The 13,759-nt window shown below is 31.2% G+C and overlaps 1 long non-coding RNA gene across 1 annotated transcript; it reads right to left on the bottom strand.

The window, feature by feature from the left end:
• Positions 1–2,041: 2,041 nt before the first annotated feature.
• LOC123693344 lies at positions 2,042–5,049 on the bottom strand. The gene is made up of 2 exons (XR_006751675.1): positions 4,651–5,049; positions 2,042–2,161 (listed from the first exon to the last, which is right to left on the bottom strand). It is a non-coding gene; the product is annotated as an uncharacterized LOC123693344 (long non-coding RNA).
• Positions 5,050–13,759: the final 8,710 nt, after the last annotated feature.

Raw genomic sequence — 13,759 nt, 5'->3', positions numbered from 1 at the left:
TATCTTATTCTTGTTCATTCGCCTGTCAAAATGATATTTTACAGATCGTTCGCTAGAATATCGAAAGAGACGATAAACGATGTAAAATCAATCATGTATTATTTTATCTTTCGAAATAATGATATCAATTATGTTAAACTTTTTGAGATTTCGAATCTGATAGAATCAGAATCAGTCATAATTCTTTATAAGTTTTAGCACGTTTTAGAGCCAGCGCGCACGAGCAACTTTGTCTCCGCAACTATTTTGTCTCTCCCATCCATCGGCTAGTATGAAAGTGCGCGCACGTAGCGACGCAACCCGCCATACAATTGATGGGAGAGACAAAATAGTTGCGGAGACAAAATTGCTCGTGCGCGCTAGCTCTAAGAGCCAGCGCGCACGAGCAACTTTGTCTCCGCAACTATTTTGTCTCCGCAACTATTTTGTCTCTCCAGCCATGGGCTAGTATGAAAGTGCGCGTACGTAGCGACGCAACTCCCGGGAGACTTTTTTGTCCGCGGGTTCGGAGACAAGCCCGCGACGCAACTGTCGCCCTATCTATTGGTTTCAATGCAAGTGCGCGCACGGCGACAAAAATGTTGCCTGTCGGCGGCCGCCGGCCAGTTGCCGCGTAACCGGCGTAGCGATAATACGTATTTATGTCAACGTATTTATTCTCGTACACAGTAGTTTCAACCGACTTCAAAAAAAAAGGAGGAGGTTATCAATTCGGCCGGTATATTTTTTTTATGTATGTACACCGATTACTCCGAGGTTTCTGAACCGATTTACGTGACTCTTTTTTTGTTTGATGCAGAATGGTGTGGGATTGGTCCCATAAAATTTATTCGGATAAGCCCAGTAGTTTTTATTTTGTGAGCATTTTTGTCTGATCTCGATGACTTAATTGAAATGTAGCAAGTAACTTTGATTCATTTCCAGATTACCGATTGAACTGAAATTTTGTATACGTATGTAAATTGGATAGCGATGAAACATTATCATGACATAGAGCTGATTTGATGATGGAATCGGAAGGTGGCCATAGGAACTTAGTAATATATTGACTCAACTTTATGGAGTTTGGGCTCGTTTGATTCGTGTTGAAAAATACACTAAAAAGTATTAAATAAAAATAACTTCGTTAAAAACAACCTACTTCAAAAACGGAAAAGTAAAAAATAAAAAAGATTGATATTGATATTATTAATTACTAAAAAAATTTTTTTGGAAATGTTCTCAATTTTAAAAACATTGTATGGAATTTCCCCAATGTCAGTCTCTCACTCCATAATGGGTGCACCCAATATTGCCTTTTTCGCTGCCGTCTTCGGTTTCTAAGGACAAGAGCACAGACCACAACCGTCTCTTCGAAAGCCATGTTGATAAATGCAGAAAATTTTAAAGAAAAAGTTGCGTTGCTGTCGCTTTCGTGTGCGCATCGTTCAAAACTTTGCGAGGAGACAGCGACAGAGACAAAATAGTTGCCGGGCAACTAAGTTGCTCGTGCGCGCCCGCTCTAAATCTGGAAGACATTTCAGTCTTTTTGATCTAAGTAGGTGTTAGGCATGTTTTTCATCTTCACTGGTCGTTATTGTTCTGATTCAGATTATTGTTTTTACTTTTAGATAACATAATATTATGTAACACTTATTTTCATACGTTAATGAACCCATTGAGCCCCGAGCGGCCCGATCCGACCACGACACAATAGATTTTCTTTTGTGTCTGTGATTCCGGGGGCTGAGTTATGAATTAGACTTTACACTGTTAAATTATGGATATTAAATTCATAACCTAATTTATAAAGTAGGTTTATATTTTGAGTAAAATAGATTAGATAGAATAGATAGATTTATCTATCCATTAATGTAAACAAAGAACAGGCGTGGGTTCGATATAATTCTAAAACATCATCAAATAATCCAAATATAGAGTTATCGTCAATATAATTAACATTTGCGATACAATAATTTATTAGATACAATTTACTATTTCATTTTTGAGATGGAAAATCACCTAATATCTTAATATTATGGAGTACAATAAAACAAGCAAATAGCTAATATGTATTTTATTGCCTTAATAATTAATAACATAGACGATTTTATTTCCACGAACGATAACTGTTGATTTGGCCCAGTTTCTCCCTTCGTCACCATGTACCGGTTAAGTGGAACTGTGGACAAAAGAAAAATAACATAAGTAAAACTATTTTAAAATTATATTAGTGTTTTATGGGATTTTCAGTTAATGTTTAGCGGGGACTTTTGTTATCGGGGACTTTAAATTATCAAATTATAATTCTTAATTAAATAATACTGTTATCTAATATTTGGAATGGATTTAAGTCGTGCACGCTTATCATTTATATTTTCTATTTATAGTTGTTAATAAATAATAAAGTTAGAGTAATCTCTATTCAGTTCAATAACATTAGATTGTTAATATAAAAAGTACTACGTTTATTAAAAATTCAAAAGAAATCAAAAAAATAACACTATCACAATAATTACAAGACCAGTTTTATTCCAGAGAATTCTGAATTAACCTATAGTGCTATTTATTTCCAATCTCGTTTCATAACCAATTTTCTGATATTACTTTGACGAGACATTTATTTTTCTTTTTGTAATAGTTATCAATATCAATGCTACATTATAATGGTATCGTTTATTCCCTTAACAATTTTTGTTTCTATCTTCTATATTATTACAAGAGAGGTAAGAGAGGTCAAACGATAGCTAGTCGCGTTCAATGATCATCAATATCATAAAACGAAGGACACGTAACATTGAACTCTAATAAACCGGACACAATGATAGCACTGATAACAGAGGAAGCATATCATTGTCATGGTTCGTGCTACCGGATACAAATACGCAGGTCCACACGAATTGCTGCGCGAACGAGCTCGGTCTATGTGGTCGTGTGTACCACCGTTTTCTAAGCCATGTCTACACTGTCTGAGCTGTATCAAGCAAAAATTAATTCGCGAGGCTACTCGCTGTGTAGACTCGCCTAATAAAAACAATCACGCACGTGTCTTTATGCTAATTGATAAATAATGGCAGCGGAAAATATTGTTTGAACATGTGACTGAAGGGACAACATTTTTAACGATTTAGATACTTAATCCTTTTGTAAAAATAATCTAAAACTGCCTTCAAATTTAAATAAACCAAATTTAAATGAACCACATAGTAGTCAAATAATTATCACTCTATCGAAATTTAGGTGAGAAACCCAAAAATTACAGTCAAATTGCGAAACTTCTTTTTTTGAAGGCGGTTGAAAAGACGATGGTAAACTAGGAATATTATTATGTTTCTTTTAATGTGTAATCAATCTAACAAAATATGTGTAATTTATTCGACGTTCAACCAAAATTCACGTGGTGTGATGACTTAGAAGTTTATTGAAGACATATTTTACACGTGGACTTTAAGCGTAGGTCTACATAGCAACTAAATACTACATCATAATATATCAGAAAATAAACTTAATTCAGTTAGCAACGCACACCTTTTTAAGCCTCTTGGCTCTTTAGATGTGTGATCTTTAGACTTTTATAATATATTCGATAAAATTAATTGAACAGTTTATTCGATATAGGCCTATTATTCATTATTGCTTAAGTTATTGATCAATATATTTTAAATTAAATAAATTAGCATTGAAACCTTTTCAATTTAAATTAAATAAAGGTTACATTGGTTTTCTGTATTTGTATTAATTTGGAAAATTAAAATTTTGCAAAGAAAAAGACTGGTTAATCGAGTAACAACGAAATAAAAGGTTGATCATAATTTCAGAGAATTACTATAAGATACATAGAATTACTAGAAGAAAACTAAAGTCAAAGTATTCGTTTTATTGTGAATTACCTTCTCGCTAGCTTTATAAATAAGAACATTTACATTAAGGCAATACGATTCAAAGAAGAGCCTCGGGTTGTTTAAAAGCAATTTAAAAAAATGTTGAGAAAACCTCGATTCAATTCGAAATATCAAAGTTGTTCTTGACGAGGGTTAAGATAGTTCAAACAATTTTTTCTAAGTTCCTATTACTGGTGTAACCAGTACTTATTAAAATATTAGAAACAGATGTAGAGTCCAAACAAATTATTCAAAAGCAAACATTCGTTTTTCCGCAGTATATCCCATGTTATTTATGAAAATGAAACGAAAAACAACGCAACAAAAACCATAACAAACTACTAGTTTACAAACTTTTGACCTTTTACTTTAACAAGTTTTATTATAATTTTATATTCATATGTTTCTATGCAGATGGAGGAAAACATGGAAATTATTAATGTACCTAGTATTTCGTTCTACATAAGAGCTATAAATCTGGTTGAAATTAATTTAATTATTACAATAGTAGAGATTGTTGTTTACAGATCAAAAGCAATTAAAAACCACAATTGCTAAGGTATGTCACTGATTAATAGAAATATGTATCTAATACAAATGCGGTTTCGATATTTGTTTAATCATTATAAATTAATCTTTTAGTTTACGGCCTACACTTCGGTCTAGTAAATATTGTTTTAGCACCAATAAAAAGGGTTTCACACCCATTATAACTTTTAATTCTTAATCACTTTTATTCATAAATTATTTATTTCTAATCTAATATGGGCAAGCAAAATAAGGTACCAACCTGCTTCGAAGCGAAGCGTATCAAAACTTTTCACAAAACACATCACAACACATTCCTTCACCGCTTCTCATTGTTGGAATACACAGTGGATGAAGACGACACTGATGATGCACTACTGGTTGTCTTCGATAGATTTGTTTTCTTTCTAAAACTCAATCTACCCTCCCCGCGGATCAGACGGTCGAGCGTCTGCCTCAACGCGGAGTGTTTCCTTTCGAACGGATTTGTATACATTTTATTTATTTTGACGTGTGTTCTCTTTGAAAGCTCAGTTCAATCTGAATCGATCTGACACCGGCTCACAATATATATTGACGCGATGACGCGGGCGCAGGTCAACATGTCGTCTACGTACGTCACGCGTTTTTGCTCATTAACGATCGGTTTCAATACAAAAAGTTACATGTGGATTTTCTTTTTTAAACAAACTCACATTTTTGAATCCTGTTACGGATATTGATAACGGGAAGAATGTTCAATTTATTAATGATAATTCTGATGGTTTTTTCCGGTCTATAAAAGCCTATTAATTGTTAAATAATATATCTAGCTGGTACCTATACTTGCTCTATATAGAGTTATAATTTATTATTTGTAATTTATTAATAACCTTTGAGGGTTTTCCTCATCCAGAAATTGAATCATAGAAGTAGATAAGGATTCGCATACTTTTATTACATTTTTATTTTATAACCATGATCCACTAACATAACTCTTAAGTCACGATAACGATAGGAAAGCTTTGTTAGGCTAACCTAACTTTGAAAGGTCTCATAAAAATTATCTATTAACATTTTAGTATTCCGATAATCCGTACATTAGGTAATATATTATAATGAAATATAACAGTAGGGTTTATTAATAAATGTATGTATGAGCTAATTAGTTAATATGTATTAAGATAGTTAGAGAGTTTTACAAAATGAATACCCTCATTTTTACTTATTAGATTAAAAGAAATCAAAGATGAAGATATAATCAGATACACTTTAAACATTTAAGTAAACATAATGAGATTATTTGTAATTTGTATGGAATTTTTTCTCCGCCGGAAACCGAACCGAAAACCCCACGTTTGTAATCCTGACGCAGTTTAAATTAAATTATATGCGTAGTGGTTATTATTAGATTTATTATTATAATTAAATAAGTACGTCGAACGGATTCGCACATTATCTTGGGATTGTATTATCATAATGCAATATAAATATTTTGTTTCAACAAGTAACATTCTGACGTAGGTACGACTTTATTAATAAATTTCCTACAAATAGGTAAATGCATTATACAATTAATTAGACATGACTGAAATTCAATTTTCGGTTCTAATTAAAAACAAACATATGATTGATATATTTTTCATCCATCAACAAAATGTTGTGTTTGTTTTTCCACACAAGAGCAATGTTTAAAAGTTCCCAGATTCGAATAATAAACTCAAAACTGTCTATCTTTCTGGTTCAATAATCAATGTACAGTATTTGGTCATAAACAATATCTATTCAAACAAACTATTTTCACAAAAGTAGGCCGTCATGTCGCTCATAACTTTAACACGTGATTCTAATAAATTATCTTTTAATAAACCCTTAAAGGTATTTTAAAAATAGATAAACATTATATAGAAGAAACAAAAACAAACACAATTTACAACTATTCATAACAACATAAAAGAACTTGTAACTTCCACAATAATGAATGAATATTTCCTTAGAGATTCCTTATTGAAAGATAGCTTCATTTGTGCTGATTAGATTTAAAATAAGAACTTATTTATCTGCTGTAATAAGGAATCTATTCTAAGAATATTTTTTATACTACGGACACAGGAAGTATACAGTTATAGTATTTGCGAAAAAATAATTCCACACCTTGACCGTGAACGTGACGTGACCGGATAGACGTATGTTTGTAAATTCTATTACGAATAAAGTGAAGTCATTAATTCCGTAACATGTAAACATGTGTCGAAATAATAAAAATAATATTTAACTAAACGATTGTAGATTAGATTAAACAATCAAACTTCTACGTAAGTTATTTAAATCCGAGCAACCAGTTATTAAATTTAATAATTACAAAAACAATTAACGTTCGCCACAGAATAAAACGACGTCAACATAACATACAACTTTAATTACGCATAGGTACTAGCTGTTTCTTTTTAGTACCTTCATCAATAAACCAACGTAGTAAACAATAAAATACCCAAGAAACACACGTAGTATAGTTGTTCAACATCTTATAGCGCAGACAAACAAATCAATCGAGTCTGTCTTCTCATAAAAAATATCATAACATGTTGACCAAAAATAGCGCGTCCGTCGTATGACGTCACGATACATCTAAAGAAACAAATCGACTTTCCTAAACATGACACCAAAACTAAAGCCTTAATGAGCTTTAACTCTCTCATTGCGTCTTGAAAGCACCGTTATAACATATATGCGCTTCTTATGAAAAAAATTGACCAAGATGTTTTTAATGTCTCTTTTAAGTTTTTAGTCATTTTCTTTGTAATAAGTATGTTATGTATTGTTTCTTGGAGTCGCAAAAAGTACGAATTTAGAACAACATCGTGTTACCACGATGTTGTTCTAAATTCGTTGAAAGACTTTAAATTATTAATACTTGTTTTCAATATTCAAAAATGTTTGTTTCTAAAAAACAGTGATTAATGTGATGATTTATTTATTATTTATTTCATCTTGCCTTTGCTTAGGTTAAAAAAATGGCATTAAAATAGATTAAAATATACCTAATTACATTTGTATCTCTATACATTGTAAAAACTGACTTTACAAGAAGGTTTATTTATGGTTTCGTTTTAATAAATATTTACAATGACCTTTATTATTTACAAGTGATAACTGCGTTAAAAACAACCGACTTCAAACTTGCACTTGCAAAATTTACAAATACCTACAGACAAAAATGCTCATAAAATAAAAACTACTGGGCCTATCCGAATAAAATTTTTATGGGACCAATTCGACACCATCCCGCATCGAACAAAAAAAGAATCACGTAAATCGGTTCAGAAACCTCGGAGTAATCGGTGTACATACATAAAAAAAAAATATATACCGGCCGAATTGATAACCTCCTCCTTTTTTTTGAAGTCGGTTAAAAAGATGATCCCCTACATTTATTAATAATTATTTATACAGAACATGTTATAATGAGTTTTTGTCTTGTTAGAAAATTATGTAGAAAACGAAAAACTAAATCTATACGTAGATAATATTCTGTAAAAGTCTAATTAAACTATTACATAATAATACTAAATTCTACTGTACACGTAGGTACTACTTTATTTCAATACTTAATTTATTTATTTAATCAGAGATAACAATTAAAAACGTATTAAAAATACAGAAGTAACAATTGCAGGTCTTTCAATGATAGGTGGAAATTCCATAGGCATCATGACTATTAATATTTTGTTCTCGGAAATATGAATTCCCTGTCTAAATATTAAAACACACACAGTGGCAGTGACTTCATCAATCGTTGATTCAATATTCGCTTAAACTATTTGGTAGAGTTAATAACAATTCAGAGCTTCTGAGAAAAAATAAAATGATCCATTAAGCATATTACAACATTCAAAGATTGATTAATGTAATTAATTATTATTTTGAAGTTTTAAAAATTATTGGATGTACACAATAGGTAAACATAACCATTCAAACGACATGGGTACAAAATACGATAATATTAAATTCATAATTTGTTAATAAGTTATTCATATAAGTACTAGCATAAACAATAACCGTATCTGAACTCATACTTTCTGATAAGGGATAAAAATTACACATATAATTTTCATGTGTCTAAAAATCGATTTATAAATCGATATTTTCGTTTTGATTAATTTCGCACTTAGTAAATTACGAACTATCTTCAATAGTTTGAAAGATATCTACGTACACAATTCCATGAATGGAAATGAAAATGGATTCCCAAATACCTACGTGTCACAAAAATTTCCATCGAAAACACAAACTTTGACGCAATTTACAGTTTCGTGTTAATATTTTATCGAAGCAAATGTGAAAATACGTATTTGTTCGGATACTTTTGGTAGCAGTTGGTTGGCTATTCGCGTAATATTTTCCTGTTTATTTGCGGTAGAAAACCCGTTATAAATAGTTACGACCTTCAAATCTGACGTATTCACAAGCCCCCAAGACCATTGAGCACTATAAAAACTATGGGTCTCACTATGGCGCATAGTTTAACCCTTTTATAACACATGTTCTAACCAAAAAAATTAATTTAAACTTCTAAAAAGGGTTCGACATTTGAAAAGTCATCTCTAAAACAATAAATACCAAATAAAACAGGGTGTCATAGCGACATATTTTAGTAGACACGTTCAAAAGAGCGTATTTTAACCAACTTCAAAAAAAGAGGAGGTTCTCAATACGGCCGGTAAATTTTTGAAGAACTTTTTGGAAAACGACAGTGTACATACTAGAATCACCACCATCGGCTCATCCTTTCTAACGAATCTTATCTGTGGACTGTGTTCTACATCAAAGTCAAACATGTTTTGTTTATTCAAGTGACGTCTTTAAGCTTTTGAATGGTCATGTTACATAGTCACCTATCACGACCCATAAATTCTACAAACCTGCATTTAAAATACGGAAAAAACGAATATTACGATAAATTCTTAAAAACGACGACCGTTGCATACACTTAATATTATAATTGGATGTTTTGTTTGTTTGTATCAATTAAGCTACAACTTATTTTAAAGTTCATTATACTTAATCTTGTCATAAATATTGTTAAAAGGAAGTCTTTTTTTTTCTATTGCATAAAATATTTATTGTAATGAGTGTTAATTTAATATACATATTATTATAATAATACTTAACCCGCCAATATGAGTTATACTATTTATCGAATAAATACCAAAGAGATGCTTAAAGACCATCAAATATCTGGCTCTAAGCTGTTCTCTGAAAATCCAGATTATTTTGAGCTTCAAAGAGTCTTCTTAATCAGCATTAAGGCCGTCTTATGACTGAATATCTAAAAATGCAATTCGCCTTCCAAAGCTTTGAACTTTTCAATCGAAATACCAGAATTAAATCTCTAGCATAAGCTGTAAAATTTGCAAATTGTGTTTAAAATTTCAATAAAAATGTGATAAGTTCGTAAAGTTTACCGTACACTATACCAACGATCCATTAAAATGAATAAAAAAAATCTGAGAATTTTTTTAACTATTTTATAATCGTCGTCTCGTCTGTAATTGTTTGTGGTAAGTATAAGACATTATATTCACAAATCAAATGCATGCAGCATTTATTTAGGAGGTTTCCCAACATACACTAACGGCATTCACACCATTCTTTACTTCATAAAGAAAAGCTCGCTGCATCGTCCCGTTTCCTCACTTTAACAGTCATAAATGGGGCCTACGTGCTTACTATATTTAATTTTTCCAAGCTGCATATTATACTGCGGTGCCTGGTTTTTACTAAAAAATGTTACTAAAATACTTTATTATTAGATAAAACTGAATTTTACTATTAGCTATTCAATGTTAATTTCATATAAATTACGCAATAATATTTAGTAACATTACAATATTATATTATAATACTAGCTTCCGCCCGCGACTCCGTCCGCGCGGATGTCGGTCTTCGCGTGGATGGTTTATTTCTCCATTTTGAGTAGGTACTGACAATAAAATCTAATAAATATCTATTGGACCCAATTCCCAAATACGGCTAGGCCTATAATAATACGCAACGTGTGTTCGCGGTTCTACGGAACAACGTCTATGGATAAAACTGAAAAATTAAGATTATTTTTTTTCTACGTATTTTTCCAGGATAAAAAGTATCCTATTTTACGCCCAGGATAATAAGGTATAATTATACCAAGTTTCATCGAAATCGAACCGCTAGTTTTCACGTGATGCCTTCACATACAGACAGACAGACAGACAGACAGACAGACAGACAAAAATTTTTTTAATCACATATTTGGGTTTGGTATCGATCCAGTAACACCCCCTGCTATTTATTTTTTCAATATTTTCAATGTACAGAATTGACCCTTCTACAGATTTATTATATGTATAGATTAGGTACTAAAAACATAGAGGTGCGTAAAATAGTTAGGTACTGTTAATAAACAAACAACATGGCGTGGTATTTAACGGCTACAGTTACAGAAAGTTCAAAAGTCCATACAATTCATGCAAAATCACTCAACTGACGACATCATTCAAATAAATAAAAAACCAACTACAGTGTTCATATCAAAACATCAACATCTATTTAATCCTGCATTAATCCGGTTTTAAAAACCTATTCATCGAATTCCAATAGTTGTTTACAAACAAACATTTTGTAAAGCGCATTTTAAACTTGAGACACTGCTCGAGACTACATACCTACAAACCTGTTGAACACGGGTCTCAAGCAAAATTGAGCCAATTCGTTGATTATCTAAACACGGAAAGAACAAAATGTTTAATATTAACGATAAAATTCAATAAAATTATAAAACATTACTTATGTAATACTTTAACCACAGCAATGCCATTATATAATAATTTTTTTTTTGTTTTATTTTTGTAAAATCTCATAAATATGAATCCTTGGAACACGTTACATTATTTTATATTCGTTAAACTTATCGTGGCAACAAAAATTAAAGCGCAATGTGAATTATGATCCCAAAAATAAACTTAATTTGTATAATATTATGATCTAAGGTCGCATATTTTATCACATTAGAAGAAAATTGTGGACTGTATTCCATATTATCTACGCACACAGCTTTATGCGAATTCATATATTTTCATTGGATCTGCGTGGGACTGTTCCATAGTCGGTGTACCCAGATAACTATAGGTAACTCTAAATCCAACTCTGTAAGTCCAGAGTGAATAGCCTTCTGAGCACACGTGCTCCTACTCAGATCGCATGACTGCTTAACATCAGAATAGCGCTCAAAACCAGCCTAAGACTTAATAAAAAAAAAACTATAGTCCTTTCCACCTAAGATGATTTCTGTGACACATTGATTTTTGACACGCGTAGAGATGTCCTTTACTGAAATCGTATCAATTGTTTCCGATAATCGATAATATTTTATATGGAAATGAAATCGATTTGAATAAATTTGAATAAAGTTTTTTCGGCATTTCGCCAACAATTAACTAAGGAAACTTAGCAAACAACAGCAACAAAAAGTCAACAATAACAATTAGTAACAATAACAGAATACCACGTAAAGTATCAATATAAAAATGCAACTTGTATACAAGGCTGACGCACTCGTACAGACGATTGTCTCGATTGACAAACGATCACAAGATGGGCGCCGATTATTTGATTTTCCAACTCTATGATTTTTCAACGATCCATTTCATGTACACACGAATTGCGTATGTATTATATTTTTGTGTTATTTTATTTTATTTTTCATTATATTAAACTAAACAATACTGTTTTTTATTTATAAGCTTAAGATGTTTCATTTTTAAATTTTTGGTAATAATGCCGCCATAAAATAAAAATACTATGCACTAAAATTATTTTGTCGTTTTAAACATAAAATACGTAATTCGGAACCCGATGAAGTGTCACAGGAATCATCCTAGGTGAAAAGGACTATAATAGTCCCTGAATAATTTCTGATTATCTGCGTGATGCGAACGTATAGACTAGATTTTGCTTTTCGGGATATCATTAGCTCAACTTCTCAATTGAATAATATTTTTTAGTTTCTAAACGTATTCAATCGAATCCGTTACCCTTTGAGTTTCAATTTGGTTTCAATCAAGGTTTCAATAAGTTTTTGAACGCGATGTCAGTTGTCAACCTTGGCAAAAGCTGTCAATATTATTATTTTTTACGCGTAAAGTTTGAATTAGAAATCGATGGTTAGACCCTTGGTTAGACCCAAGTTAGACCCCTCTTTATCAATCGACATATCTTAAATATACATACATAATTCTAAATCAATCTACTGTATATATAAATTTTAAAATTAAATACCTGATATGAATAAATTAACATTGTCATGAAGTATCGAGATAATAATATTATATTCTATTGTTCAGCAAAAAAAATTGACACGAGTCAATGATCGTCTGATCTTTTCAACTATTCTCGAAGTTTCTGCAAGGATTGATAGACAAGTCCTTGACTTTGCTGTAAATAGCATCACATCACTTTACATTTTAAGACAAGGATTTAAGATTAACATATTTTGTTTTATTTTTTGAAATAAAAAAAAAATATTTGATTTTTTATGAGACCATGTAGGTACATGGTCGTACTCATAGGTATGAGTATCAAGATTTTTGCATTGGCTTTCTTGCAAAATCTACTCGTCCAATTTAACGGAATTTATAATATTTTTAAATAGATTATAGAATAAAATACAATACAAATACAATACTTTACCTGGTTTTGGTAGCGGTAATTAGTAAAATTAAAAATATTATTTTTAACATTATCAAACATAAATATAAAACCGCAGTACGCTTTTAGTTTCCAGAAAATTTATAAGATTCTGTTATATAATTTATACTTTATTGATAATTTAGGTAACAAATTTCTTCTGGAATCTGCCCTTAGAGCTGCATAACGGGTATAAAGTGGGTATTTATTTATTTATTTATTTAGCCTTTATAATCCATGACATTTAGATACAGTTTACAACAAAAGATACATAATACATGAAAATATTAAAAAATGCAGTTAGGTTAAATGTCCTGGCCCCTTAAAAGTAGAAGTAAAGTGGGTATTACCCAAGTATTACCCGACTTGTTGTTGGTTATAACGAGTTTTATGACTTCCAGTTAAAATGTAAAAACTCAAAAGGTGAATTGGAACTCCTTCGTGAGTAAGAAGCTTGCGTGGAAGCTTTTATGCTGTTTACATTCACATAAATTCTTAGCGGTTCTGCGACACAGTTTTCATACATCAGATTTTCATATATCATGCACAGTCATTGAGATATACTTATGGAGACGACACCGCCTACATCATAAGTTCGGCTCAACATACGCCATATGGCGTAACTGCACGCTCATTTTTATTTGTTTTAAAGTGAAACGCATCAAATA

This window comes from Colias croceus, chromosome 7, assembly GCF_905220415.1.
Source record: "Colias croceus chromosome 7, ilColCroc2.1".
Classification (NCBI taxonomy): domain Eukaryota; kingdom Metazoa; phylum Arthropoda; class Insecta; order Lepidoptera; family Pieridae; genus Colias; species Colias croceus.
The sequence above is the reverse complement of the archived record's forward strand: the minus strand, read 5'-3'. Positions and strand labels throughout refer to the sequence as shown.